Source organism: Leucopleurus acutus (genome assembly GCF_964270905.1).
Source record: "Leucopleurus acutus genome assembly, chromosome: 1".
Lineage (NCBI taxonomy): Eukaryota > Metazoa > Chordata > Mammalia > Artiodactyla > Delphinidae > Leucopleurus > Leucopleurus acutus.
The window spans coordinates 190,177,685-190,192,319 of record NC_139142.1 but is presented as its reverse complement, the minus strand read 5'-3'; the positions used below and the strand labels follow the sequence as shown (position 1 = coordinate 190,192,319).

The 14,635-nt window shown below is 39.1% G+C and overlaps 1 protein-coding gene across 6 annotated transcripts in view; it reads right to left on the bottom strand.

Moving 5' to 3' along the window:
• Nucleotides 1–14,635, bottom strand: part of MLLT10 (MLLT10 histone lysine methyltransferase DOT1L cofactor) — a 248,288-nt gene that overhangs the window by 94,759 nt on the left and 138,894 nt on the right. The gene's annotated exons all lie outside the window — the stretch shown is intronic.

Genomic DNA, 14,635 nt, shown 5'->3' with positions numbered 1-14,635 from the left:
CAAGAAAACTTTAACAAGGACCCAGAAGAACAAAAGAGCAAAAAACAATGATGAACAACACCATAAATGAAATTAAAAATTCTCTAGAAGGAATCAACAGCGGAATAACTGAGGTAGAAGAACGGATACGTGACCTGGAAGATAAAGTAGTGGAAATAACTACCACAGAGCCGAACAAAGAAAAAATAATGAACAGAATTGAGGGCAGTCTGAGACACCTCTGGGACAACATTAAACACACCAACATTCGAATTACAGGGGTCCCAGAAGAAGAGAAAAAGAAAGAGACTGAGAAAATATTTGAAGAGATTATAGTTGAAAATTTCCCTAATATGGGAAAGTTAACAGTCAATCAAGTCCAGGTAGCACAGAGACTCCTATACAGGATAAATACAAGGAAAAACATTCCAAGACACATATTAATCAAACTATCAAAAATAAATACAAAGAAAAAACATTAAAAGCAGTAAGGGAAAAAAATAACATACAAGGGAATCCCCATAAGGTTAACAGCTGATCTTTCAGCAGAAACTCTGCAAGCCAGAGGGGAGTGGCGGACATATTTAAAGTGATGAAAGGGAAGAATCTACAACCAAGATTACTCTACCCAGCAAGGATCTCATTCAGATGTGACGGAGAAATTAAAACCTTTACAGACAAGCAAAAGCTAAGAGAATTCAGCACCACAAAACCAGCTTTACAACAAATGCAAAAGGAACTTCTCCAGACAGAAAACACAAGAGAAGGAAAAGACCTACAAAAACAAACCCAAAACAATTAAGAAAATGGTCATAGGAACATACATACCCATAACTACCTTAAATGTAAATGGATTAAATGCTCCAACAAAAAGACATAGACTGGCTGAATGGATACAAAAATAAGACCTGTACATATGCTGTCTACATGAGACCCACTTCAGACCTAGGGACACGTACAGACTGAAAGTGAGGGGGTGGAAAAAGATATTCTGTGCAAATGGAAATCAAAAGAAAGCTGGAGTAGCGATTCTCGTATCAGGCTAAATAGACTAAAATAAAGACTACTACAAGCGACAAAGAAGGACACTACATAATGATCAAGGGATCAATCCAAGAAGAAAACGTAACAATTGTAAGTATTTATGCACCCAACATAGGAGCACCTCAATACATAAGGCAAATGCTAACAGCCATAAAAGGGGAAATTGACAGTAACAGGATAAAAAGAGGGGAATTTAACACCCCACTTTCACCAATGGACAGATCATCCAAAATGAAAATAAACAAACACAAGCTTTAAATGATATGTTACACAAGATGGACTTAATTGATATTTATAGGACATTCCATCTAAAAACAACAGAATACACTTTCTTCTCAAGAGCTCATGGAACATTCTGCAGGCTAGATCATATCTTGGGTCACAAATCAACCCTTGGTAAATTTAAGAAAATTGAAATCGTATCAAGTATCTATTCCGACCACAACGCTATGAGACTAGATATCAATTACAGAAAAAAAATCTGTAAAAAATAAAAACACATGGAGGCTAAACAATATACTACTAAATAACCAGGAGATCACTGAAGAAATCAAAGAGGAAATCAAAAAATACCTAGAAACAAATGACAATGAAAACACAACGACCCAAAACCTATGGGATGTGGCAAAAGCAGTTCTAAGAGGGAAGTTTATAGCAATAAAATCCTACCTCAGGAAACAAGAAACATCTCAAATAAACAACCTAACCTTACACCTAAAGCAATTAGAGAAAGAAGAACCAAAAAAAACCCCAAAGTTAGCAGAAGGAAAGAAATCATAAAGATCAGATCAGAAATAAATGAAAAGGAAGTGAAGGAAATGGTAGCAAAGATCAATAAAACTAAAAGCTGGTTCTTTGAGAAGATAAACAAAATTGATAAACCATTAGCCAGACTCATCAAGAAAAGAAGGGAGAAGACTCAAATCAATAGAATTAGAAATGAAAAAGGAGAAGTAACAACTGACACTGCAGAAATACAAAGGATCATGAGGGATTACTACAAGCAACTATATGCCAATAAAATGGACAACCTGGAAGAAATGGACAAATTCTTAGAAATGCACAACCTGCCAAGACTGAATCAGGAAGAAATAGAAAATATGAACAGACCAATCACAAGCACTGAAATTGAAACTGTGATTAAAAATCTTCCAACAAACAAAAGCCCAGGACCAGATGGCTTCACAGGTGAATTCTTTCAAACATTTAGAGAAGAGCTAACACCTATCCTTCTCAAACTCTTCCAAAATATAGCAGAGGGAGGAACACTCCCAAACTCATTCTACAAGGCCACCATCACCCTGATACCAAAATCAGACAAGGCTGTCACAAAGAAAGAAAACTACAGGCCAATATCACTGTTGAATATAGATGCAAAAATCCTCAACAAAATACTAGCAAACAGATCCAACAGCACATTAAAAGGATCATACACCATGATCAAGTGGGGTTTATTCCAGGAATGCAAGGATTCTTCAATATACGCAAATCAATGTGATACACCACATTAACAAATTGAAGGAGAAAAACCATATGGTCATCTCAATAGATGCAGAGAAAGCTTTCGACAAAATTCAACACCCATTTATGATAAAAACCCTGCCGAAAGTAGGCATAGAGGGAACTTTCCTCAACATAATAAAGGCCATATATGGCAAACCCACAGCCAACATCATCCTCAATGGTGAAAAACTGAAAGCATTTCCACTAAGATCAGGAACAAGACAAGGTTGCCCACTCTCACCACTCTTATTCAACAAAGTTTTGGAAGTTTTAGCCACAGCAATCTTAGAAGAAAAGGAAATAAAAGGAATCCAAATCGGAAAAGAAGTAGTAAAGCTGTCACTGTTTGCAGATGACATGATACTATATATAGAGAATCCTAAAGATGCTACCAGAAAACTACTAGAGTTAATCAATGAATTTGGTAAAGTAGTGGGATACAAAATTAATGCACAGAAATCTCTTGCATTCCTATACACTAATGATGAAAAAATCTTAAAGTGAAATCAAGAAAACACTCCCATTTACCATTTCAACCAAAAGAATAAAATACCTAGGAATAAACCTACCTAAGGAGACAAAAGACCTGTATGCAGATAATTATAAGACACTGATGAAAGAAATTAAAGATGATACAAATAGATGGAGAGATGTACCATGTTCTTGGATTGGAAGAATCAACATTGTGAAAATGACTCTACTACCCAAAGCAATCTACAGATTCAATGCAATCCCTATCAAACTACCACTGGCATTTTTCACAGAACTAGGACAAAAAATTTCACAATTTGTATGCAAACACAAAACACCCCGAATAGCCAAAGCAATCTTGAGAACGAAAAACCGAGCTGGAGGAATCAGGCTTCCTGACTTCAGACTATACTACAAAGCTACAGTAATCAAGACAGTATGGTACTGGCACAAAAACAGAGAGATAGATCAATGGAACAGGATAGAAACCCCAGAGATAAACCCACCACATACGGTCACCTTATCTTTGATAAAGGAGGCAGAAATGTACAGTGGAGAAAGGACAGCCTCTTCAATAAGTGGTGCTGAGAAAACTGGACAGGTACATGTAAAAGTATGAGATTAGGTCACTCCCTAACACCATACACAAAAATAAGCTCAAAATGGATTAAAGACCTAAATGTAAGGCCAGACACTATCAAACTCTTAGAGGAAAACATAGGCAGAACACTCTATGACATAAATCACAGCAAGATCCTTTTTGACCCACCTCCTAGAGAAATGGGAGGGAAGGAGATGCAAGAGGTAAGAGATATGGGAACATATGTATATGTATAACTGATTCACTTTGTTATAAAGCAGAAACTAACACACCATTGTAAAGCAATTATATCCCAATAAAGATGTTTAAAAAAAAAAAACTGAACCCTAATGCCAACTGTGGATTTTAAGCCTTAATGATGTGTCAGTGGAAGTTCACAGATTGTAACAAATGTATCACTCTGGTGTGGGATGCTGACAGTGGGGGAAGGTGTCAGGAGTTATATAGGAAATCTCTATACTTTCCAATTTTTCTCTGAATCTAAAACCACTCTAAAAAATAAAGTTTTTTTTAAGCTGCCTATTTTAGAGAAAAGAAAAGTCTTGAATAAATTCATATTACACCTTAATAAATTAGAAAATGAAGAGGAAAAGAAACCCAAAGCAAATAGTTAAAAGGAAAAAATAAAATTAGAACAGAAATCACTAAAATATAAAACATAATAACAACAGAGAAAAATCACTGGAACCCAAAGGTAATAATTTAAGATCATAAAAATTCATAGCCAGCCTGGTTACAAAAAAGAGAAAAGACTGTCAAAGCTCACTCAAGAAGAAATAGATAACCTGAATATAGCCCTGTATCTATTTTCTTTTAATGAAATTACAGTTGAAAACGTTCCCCTAAAGAAAACTCTAGGCCCAGATGGCCTTAAAAGAGAATACTAGCGGGAGTTCCCTGGTGGTCCAGTGGTCAGGACTCCGCACTCTTACTGCCAAGGACCCAGGTTCAATCCCTGTCAGGGAACTAAAATCCCACAAGCTGTGCAGTGCAGCAAAAAGAAAGAAAAAAAAAGTGAATAATATTAAACATTAAGAAATATTACCAAATTTACATAAACTCTTCCAGAAAACAAGAGTGAATACCTGCAATGCATTCTATAAGGTCAGCATTCCTTTTAACACCAAAACCAAAGACAATGGGGCTTCCCTGGAGGCGCAGTGGTTGAGAGTCTGCCTGCCAATGCAGGGGATGTGGGTTCGTGCCCCGGTCCGGGAAGATCCCACATGCCACGGAGCGGCTGGGCCCGTGAGCCACGGCCGCTGAGCCTGTGCGTCCGGAGCCTGTGCTCCGCAATGGGAGAGGCCACAACAGTGAGAGGCCCGCGTACCGCAAAAAAAAAAAAAAAAAAAACCAAAGATATTGTAAGAAAACATGGGTCAATATCCCTCATGCGGCTTCCCTGGTGGCGCAGAGGTTGAGAGTCCGCCTGCTGATGCGGGGGACGCGGGTTCATGCCCCGGTCCGGGAGGATCCCACGTGCCATGCAGCGGCTGGGCCCGTGGGCCGTGGCTGCTGGGCCTGCGCGTCCAGAGCCTGTGTTCCGCGACGGGAGAGGCCACAGCAGTGAGAGGCCCATGTACCGCAAAAACAAAAACAAACAAACAAACAAAAATATATATATATATATCCCTCATGAATACAGAGGCAAAAATTCCTGTAAAATTTCTAAAAGTAGAATCAAACAGTATATAAAAATGGTAATACATCAAGACCAAGTGGGATTTCCCCAGGAATGCAAGGTTTTTCAACACTGGAAAATCAACCCTCGGAAAATCAACGTACTTCATCATATTAACAGATTAAAAAGGAAAAAAAATCAATATCTCTATTAAAAATATATAAACAGTCTCTTCAACAAGGGGTGCTGGGAAACCCTCATGTCAATTAATGAAATCAGAACACTCTGACACCATATACAAAAATAAACTCAAAATGGCTTTAAGATCTAAATGTAAGACATAACACTATAAAACTCCCAGAAAACACAGGCAAAACATTCTGTGATATAAATCGTAACAATATTTTCTTAGATCAGTCTCCCAAGGCAAAAGAAATAAAAGCAAAAATAAACAAATGGGGCCTAATCAAACTTAAAAGCTTTTGCACAGTGAAGGAAACCATCAACAAAACCAAAAAAAACCTACAGACTGGGAGAAAATGTTTGCAAATGATGCAACCAACAAGGGCTTAATTTCCAAAATATACAAACAGTTCATACAACTCAATGTCAGAAAAACAACAACATAATCAAAAAATGGGCAGAAGACCTAAACAGACATTTCTCCAAAGAAGACATACAGACGGCCCAAAGGCACATGAAAAGATGCTCAACACTGCTAATTATTAGAGAAATGCAAATCAAAACCACAACAAAGTATCACCTCACACCAGTCAGAATGGCTATCAAAGAGTCTACAAATAATAAATGCTGGAGAGGGCGTGGAGAAAAGGGAACCCTCCTACACTGTCAGTGGGAATGTAACTTGGTGCAACCACTACCGAAAACAGTACGGAGATTCCTTAAAAATAGAGCTACCATATGATCCAGCAATCCCACTTCGGGGCATATATCTGGAGAAAAACTTGGTTCAAAAGTATACATGCACGCCAATGTTCACTGCAGCACTGTTTACAATAGCCAAGACATGGAAACAACCTAAATGTGCACTGGCAGATGAATGGATAAAGATGATGTTGGGTACACACACACACACACACACACACACACACACACACACACACACGTTCACAGGTTAGAAGACTCAATGTTATTGAGGGATCAATTATCCCCCAAAACAATTTGAAGATTCATTACAGTTCAAGTCAAAATACCAGTAGTTTTATTTCTATAAATTGACAATTCTAAAATTCATATAAAAATGCAGAGAACCTAGAACAGATCAAACAACTGAAAGAGAACAAAGTTGGAAGTGGACCCTATCTGACCTCAAGCGTCATTATAAAGCCACAGTAATCAAGATTGTGTGGTATGGAACAGAACAGAGTCCAGAAATAGACCGATACATATATGGTCAACTGTTTTTATACAAATGGGAGTAAAGGTAATTCAGTGGAGAAAGGGCAGTCTGTTCCACAAATGGCTCAGGAAAAACTGAATATCAGTATTCAAATAAGTGGATTTTGATGTGTAACTCACATCATATGCAAAAATTAACTCAAAAAGGATCATCGACCTAAATGTAAAACATAAAAATATAAAACTTCTAAAAGAAAACATATATCTGATAAAGGATTTGCATCAGAACATATAATGTCTCACAAAACTCAGTAATAAGAAAACAAACAAACCAATAAAAAGGAAAAAATAAATAAATGGAAACTATTCACATGAAAAGATGTTTAACATAATTTAGGTCATTAAGGAAATGCAAATCAAAACCACAATGAGAAACTGATACGTACCTAACTAGAATGGCTAAAATTAAAACAACTGATTATACCAAGTGTTGCAGAGAACGTAGAGGAACAAGAACTCTCGTACACTGATGGTAGAATTGTTAAATGGTATAACCACTTTGGAAGATAGTTTGACACTGTCTTAAATAATTAAGGACATACCTACCATGTGACCCAGCTATTCTGCTCCTTGGTATTTATGCAAGAAAAATTAAAGTGCATGCCCATACAAATATTGTACAATGTTCCTAGCAGCTTTATTTTTAATAGCCCAAAACTGGAAACAACCTGAATGTCCATCAATTGTTAAATGGATTAACAAATTATGGTAAGCCCATAAAACAGAATACTAGTCAGGAATAAAAGGGAATGAACTCTTCATACACACAATATGGATGAGTCTCAAAATAATTATGCTGAGTGAAAGAAGTCAGATAAAGAAGTGTACACACTGTATGTTTCCATTTTTAAAATTCTAGAAAATTCAAACTAATTTACAGTGACAGAAAACACAATAGTTGCCAGGGCAAGGGCAGTCGTGTGAAGGCAAGAAGGGCATTACACTACATCACAAGGAAACTTTTGCTAATCATTTAGCAAATCAATTCACAAATTTATGGAATTTTCCACTTCAAATATGTGCAATTTATTGTATGTCAATTTTACCTCAAGAAAGCTAACAGAAGCTCCAATGTATTTGATACAATAAAATTTTGAATACTTTTATTATTGTAAGATTATTGTGTATGTGTGTGTATTTCCTTAAAAATTAAGTCTCCAAAAAAATTTGTTTAAGCATGATTAGCATTCAAGGGTGCTGTGTTGCTGAATAACACAAGAAAAGAACAGAGATTGACATATACTAAAAACACACAGTGGATAAATCTACACCTGGATTTCTTAGTAAGTTAAAACTTCTACAGATTTCTTTAAAAGTTAATCTTTAAAGAAGCATATTAGAAGTTTTTAAACATTAAGAAATCAATTAACCTACTTTACAGAAAAATGTTTGTTCTACTATCAAAAAATCTTAGAAAAACAGTATAAACTTTAACAGTTTTATTTAAAAGTTATACTTACTGAAAGGCCAAGAGATACAAGAAAACAGAACTTAACTATGGCTTTCCCTCATTCAAATATTTTTTTCAGAAAAATAACACTGACACCAAACAAATTGGCACAAGGTAAAGAGCTAAGACTTTCTTCTCTTATCCTTCCTTGGCAATACACCCTTCTACTAACACTATGGAAAGAAGGAAACAGATTTGAAGTGCTCAGAAAGACCAAACTGAGGAAATCAGGGGAAGCGACCATGCTGTCCTACAAACACAAGGTGAGCCTCCTTTTCTGCTTTCTCAACTTGATGTATTATATTAAAGGATTCCCTTAATTCAAGTCTCTGCAGAATCTAATCCCATCTGTTCCATCTAATCCCTTTATACCTAAAAACCTAAACCTCCCAATGACAGAAACAACAAGCTATGTTTTCCAGGAAGGACACTTACATATACAATCTTAATGATTAATATGAAAATCCTACTCTGTTCCTAGTGACTTTTATATATCTATGTATCACCAGTAGTACACTACCATGGTTATCAAGGATTTATGTGAAAATATTATATTGATAAATTAACGTTGCAGTATTTAAAGGATTACAGTGACATCACATTGACATGACATCAAGGCATTTACTTGCTGCTAATTTCTAGCCTGAAAAATGTTTAGAGTCAAAAAAGGGTTAAAAATTATACATAAAGTATAATTAAAAATTCTAAGACCAGCAGAGTCGATTCTAAGTTAATAAAGAAATAAACAAAATGGAATTTTGCCTTAAGGTGTAAGAAATGACAATTGCAAGGTTCAAAACTGTACAATCAAAACTGGCTATAGGGCTTCCCTGGTGGCGCAGTGGTTGAGAGTCCGCCTGCCGATGCAGGGGACGCAGGTTTGTGCCCCGGTCTGGGAAGATCCCACATGCCGCGGAGCGGCTGGGCCCGTGAGCCATGGCCGCTGAGCCTACGCGTCCGGAGCCTGTGCTCTGCAACGGGAGAGGCCACGGCAGTGAGAGGTCCGCGTACCACAAAAAAACAAACAAACAAACAAACAAAAAAAAACTGGCTATATAGTACAGGTATTTAAAAACTGCAATAGTAAATTAAACTTCCCAGTGACTCAATTTAAATGTGCTCTACAATTTTATTATTATTTTTTTGTGTGTGGTACGCGGGCCTCTCACTGTTGTGGCCTCCCCGGCTGCGGAGCACAGGCTCCGGACGCACAGGCTCAGCAGCCATGGCTCACGGGTCCAGCTGCTCTGTGGCATATGGGATCTTCCCGGACCGGGGCACGAACCTGCGTCCCCTGCATCGGCAGGCGGACTCTCAACCTCTGTGCCACCAGGGAAGCCCAAATGTGCTCTACAAATTTTAACCATGGGATCTAAAAGGAGCCTTGAAGATCAAAATAAAACTCAGCCTTACATTCCTTGATATAGTCCTATGTTTCCATCAATAGAAGGTAATAAAAAGTGTGGTGCACCAACAGTAAAGGAACACTCTCCTCCTAAAAGGAATCTATGGCTCAAATCCTCTACCATCCAACCACCAGGTCAAGAAGGAGCCCACACTACCTGCCCCTTTCAAATACTCAAGGCCTGGGCTTCCCTGGCGGCGCAGTGGTTAAGAATCCGCCTGCCAATGCAGGGGACACGGGTTCGATCCCTGGTCCGGGAAGATTCCACACGCTGCGGAGCAACTAAGCCCGTGAGCCACAACTACTGAGCCCATGGGCTGCAACTACTGAAGCCCATGTGCCTAGAGCCCGTGCCCCACAACAAGAGAAGCCACCACAATGAGAAGCCCGCACACCGCAACGAAGACTGAACACAGCCATACATACATACATACATACATACATACATACATACATACTCAAGGCCTCACCAGATTATTTTCCTTCAATCTCCAAGGGTTAATCTGATTACGACTTTACCAAAAGACAGACTCCAGGTCAATCCTCACCTGCCTCTTTGCCACTCACTAACAGAAAGCCCAGAATCCAGTTTAATCCTCTCCTCCGTCTTTCCCACTCAGCCATGAACATTTTGTCCACACACCCCCGCTGCTCCCTCTTCAACAGCTGAAACCCTTCCACTGTTCTCTCTGGAACTCAGAATGATCAAGAAAAGCTGCTATATTAAACTCAACCTTGGGACTGCCATGGTGGTCCAGTGGTTAAGACTCCACACTCCCAATGCGGGGGGCCCAGGTTCAATCCCTGGTCAGAGAACTAGATTCCCACATGCCGCAACTAAGACATGGCACAGCCAAATAAATAAATAAATATTAAAAAATAAATAAGCTCAACCTTTTCTCAGAATATTCCCTGCAGATTCTTGCTCTAAGAAAATCAGGGGTCACCCTGAACACCCTGTTTACCTCACAGCTACTTCAAGTAATGGATACTCTACTCCAGCTACTCTACTCTGGTTTTACTGGCTATGCAGGTGGGCTGGGTTCTCTTGCTCTTCCATGCTGATTCTAAACCCCTCTCTCTCTCTAAAGCCCTCCAGGTATAAAACCTCAAAACATCAGGCCTTATCACTCACTAGGTCTCACTGTTACAGTTATTATCAATCCCTTAGAGCAGAATTTGGAAAAGTATAAGCTTAGTTGTATCTTGGGTCTTATTTGAGGCACACAGGATCTTTGCTGCCGAGTGCGGAATCTTCATTGCAGTGTGTGGGATCTTTAGTTGCAGCATGCAGGATACAGTTCCCTGACCAGGAATCAAAGCCAGGGCCCCTGCATTGGCAGCATGGAGTCTTAACCACTGGACCAACAGGGAAATCCCAGGCTTTTTTTGTTGCTGTTGAATTGTATGAGCTGTTCGTATATTTTGGAAATTAAGCCCTTGTTGGTCGCATCATTTGCAAATATTTTCTCCAAGTCCGTAGGTTGTCTTTTTGTTTTGTTTATGGTCTCCTTTGCTGTGCAAAAGCTTATAAGTTTATTTAGGTCCCATTTGTTTATTTTTGCTTTTATTTTTATCGCCTGGGGAGACTGACCTAAAAAAACACTGCTACGATTTATTTCAGAGAATGTTTTGCCTGTGTCCTCTTCTAGGAGTTTTATGGTGTCCTGTCTTATATTTAAGTCTTTAAGCATTTTGAGTTTACTTTTGTGTATGGTGTAAGGGTGTGTTCTAACTTCACTGACTGACATACAGCTGTCCAACTTTCCCAACACACTTGCTGAAGGGACTGTCTTTTACCATTGTATATTCTTGCGTCCTTTGTCGAAGGCTGCCCATAGATAGGTGTGTGGGTTTATTTCTGAGCTCTTTATTCTGTTCCACTGACCTGTTTTTGTATCAATACCATACTGTTTTGATTACTGTAGCTTTGTAGTATTGTCTGAAGTCTGGGAGAGTCATAACTCCTGCCTTGTCCTTTTTCCTCAGGATTGTTTTGGCAATTCTGGGTCTTTTATAAAGTTTCCATATAAATTTTCTGATTATTTGTTCTACTTCTGTGAAAAATGTCATGGGTAATTTGATAGGGATCACATTAAATCTATAGATAGCTTTGGGTAGTACGGCCATTTTAACAATATTAATTCTTCCAATCCAAGAGCAGGGGATATCTTTCCATTACTTTGAATCATCTTCAGTTTCCTTTATTAAGGTTTTGTAGTTCTCAGCATATAAGTCTTTTACCTCCTTGGTAAGGTTCACTCCTAAGTTTCTTTTTTTTTTTTTGAAGCAATTTTAAAAGGGATTGTTTGCTTGCATTCCTGTTCTGTTATTTCACTGTTACTGTAAAGGAATGCAACTGATTCCTGTATGTTAATCTTGTATACTGTTACCTTGCTAAATTCGTTCATCAGTTTTTGTGTGGAGTCTTCAGGGTTTTCTACATATAGCATCATATCATTTGTGTATATGACAACTTTACCTCTTCCCTACCAGTTTGAATACCTTTATTTCTTTTTCTTGTCTCATTGTTGTGGCTAAAACTTCCAATATTATGCTGAAGAGAAGCGGTGAGAGTGGGCATCCTTGTCTTGTTTTGGGCAGGAATGCTTTCAGCTTTTCAACGCTGAGTATTACATTCGCTGTGGCTCTGTTTTAAATAGCTTTTATTATGTTATGTTCCCTCTAGAACCACTTTTGCAAGATACTCATCGCTAATTATTAGAGAAATGCAACTCAAAACTACAATGAGGTACCACTTCACACCAGTCAGAGGGGCCACCATTAAAAAGTCTACAAACAACAAATGCTGGAGAGGGTGTGGAGAAAAGGGAACACTCTTATACTGTTGGTGGGAATGTAAATTGGTGCAGCCACTATGGAAAACAGTATGGAGGTTCCTCAAAAACTAGAGTTGCCATATGATCCAGCAATCCCACTCCTGGGCATATACCCAGACAAAACTATAATTCGAAAAGCTACATGCACCGTTATGTTTATAGCAGCACTATTTACAATAGCCAAGACATGGAAGCAACCTAAATGTCCATCAACAGACAAATGGATAAAAAAACGTGGTATATACTGGGTTGGCCAAAAAGTTTGTTCCGGTTTTTCCGTAAGATTTTACAGGAAAACCCCAACGAACTTTTTGGACAACCCTAAACACAAACACACACACACACACACACACACACACACACACACACAGAATATTGCCCAGCCATTAAAAAGAATGAAATAATGCCATTTGCAGCAGCATGGATGGACCTAGAGATTATCATACTAAGCGAAAAAAGTCAGAAAGAGAAAGACAAATATCAGATGATATCACTTATATGTGGAATCTAAAATACGACACAAATGAACATATCTATGAAACAGAAAGAGACTCACAGACATAGAGAACAGACTTGTGGTTGCCATGGGGCAGGGATGTGGAGGAGGAAAGAATTGGAAGTTTGGAGATTAGTAGATACAACCCATTATATATAGGATGGATAAATAACAAGGTCCTACTGTACAGCACAAGGAACTATATTCAGTATCCTGTGATAAGCCATAATGGAAAAGAATATGAAAAAAAATATGTATATATGTATGGCTGTGTCACTCTGCTATACAGAAAAAATTAACACAACACTGTAAATCAACTATACTTCAATTTTAAAAAATTTTAAAAAGAACAAATACCATACCCAAAACTGAATTCCTCTTCTTCCCCTAAACCTACCACACCCACAGTCTTTCACATCTTTGTCAACAGCAGTTCCATTCCTTCTAGTTATGTGGGCTAACATCTTTGGAATCATCTTTGGATCCTCTTTCTCTTACACTTTTTATCTATAAGAAAGTTACGTGGGTTCTACTTTTGAATGTATTCATAACCTGATCACCTTTCACCACCCCCCAGTGTCACCACCATCCCTTTCTGGATTATTGCAATAACCTCCTAATGGCCTCCCTCCTTTCATTCTTGACTCTCTATAGTCCATTTACAACAAAGCAGCCACAGGTTCTTACAAAACTTAAGTAACACCATGTTACATCTCAGATCAGAACTCTTTAACGGAGGGGTCCCCAATTCCCGGGCTGGTACCAGTCCGTGGCCTGTTAGGAACCGGGCTGCACAGCAGGAGGTGAGTGGCAGGCGAGCAAGCGATGCTTCATCTATATTTACAGCCGCTCTCCACTGCTCACGTTACTGCCTGAGCTCCGCCTCCTGTGATCAGCAGCGGCATTAGATTCTCATAGGAGCGCAAACCCTACGGTGAACTGCACACGCGAGGGATCTAGCTTGCGTGCTCCTTATGAGAATCTAATGCCTGATGATCTGAGGGGGAGATGAGGTGGTGATGCTAGCACTGGGGAGCGGGCTGCAAATACAGATTATCATTATCAGAGAGGTTTGACTGCAGAGACCATAATAAATCAATCGCTTGCAGACTCCTATCAAAACCCTATCAGTTAGTGGCAAGTGAAAACTAGCTCAGGGCTCGCACTGATTCTGCATTATGGTGAGTTGTATACTTACTTCACTATATATTACAATGTAATAATAACAGTAATAAAGTGCACAATAAACTTAATGCGCTTCAATCGTGCTGAAACCATCACCCCACCACCCCCCATCTGTGGAAAAATTATCTTCCACAAGACCAGTCCCTGGGGCTTCCCTGGTGGCGCAGTGGTTGAGAATCTGCCTGCCAATGCAGGGGACACGGGTTTGTGCCCTGGTCTGGGAAGATCCCACATGCCGCGGAGCAACCAGGCCCGTGAGCCACAACTACTGAGCCTGCGCATCTGGAGCCTGTGCTCCGCAACAAGAGAGGCCGCGACAGTGAGAGGCCCGCACACCACGATGAAGAGTGGCCCCCACTTGCCGCAACTAGAGAAAGCCCTCCCACAGAAATGAAGACCCTACACAGCCAAAAATTAAAATATAAATAAATAACTTAATTAAAAAATAAAAAAAACAGTCCCTGGTGCCAAAAAGGTTGGGGACTGCTGCTCTAATGGCTATCTTTACACTCAGACTAAAAACTACGTCCTTCCACTGGCTTATACAGCCTTATGTGATTGGTCTCTCATCCTGGCCTCTTCTACTGCACCCCTCCCACCTCCCTTTCTTACTCTGTCCCA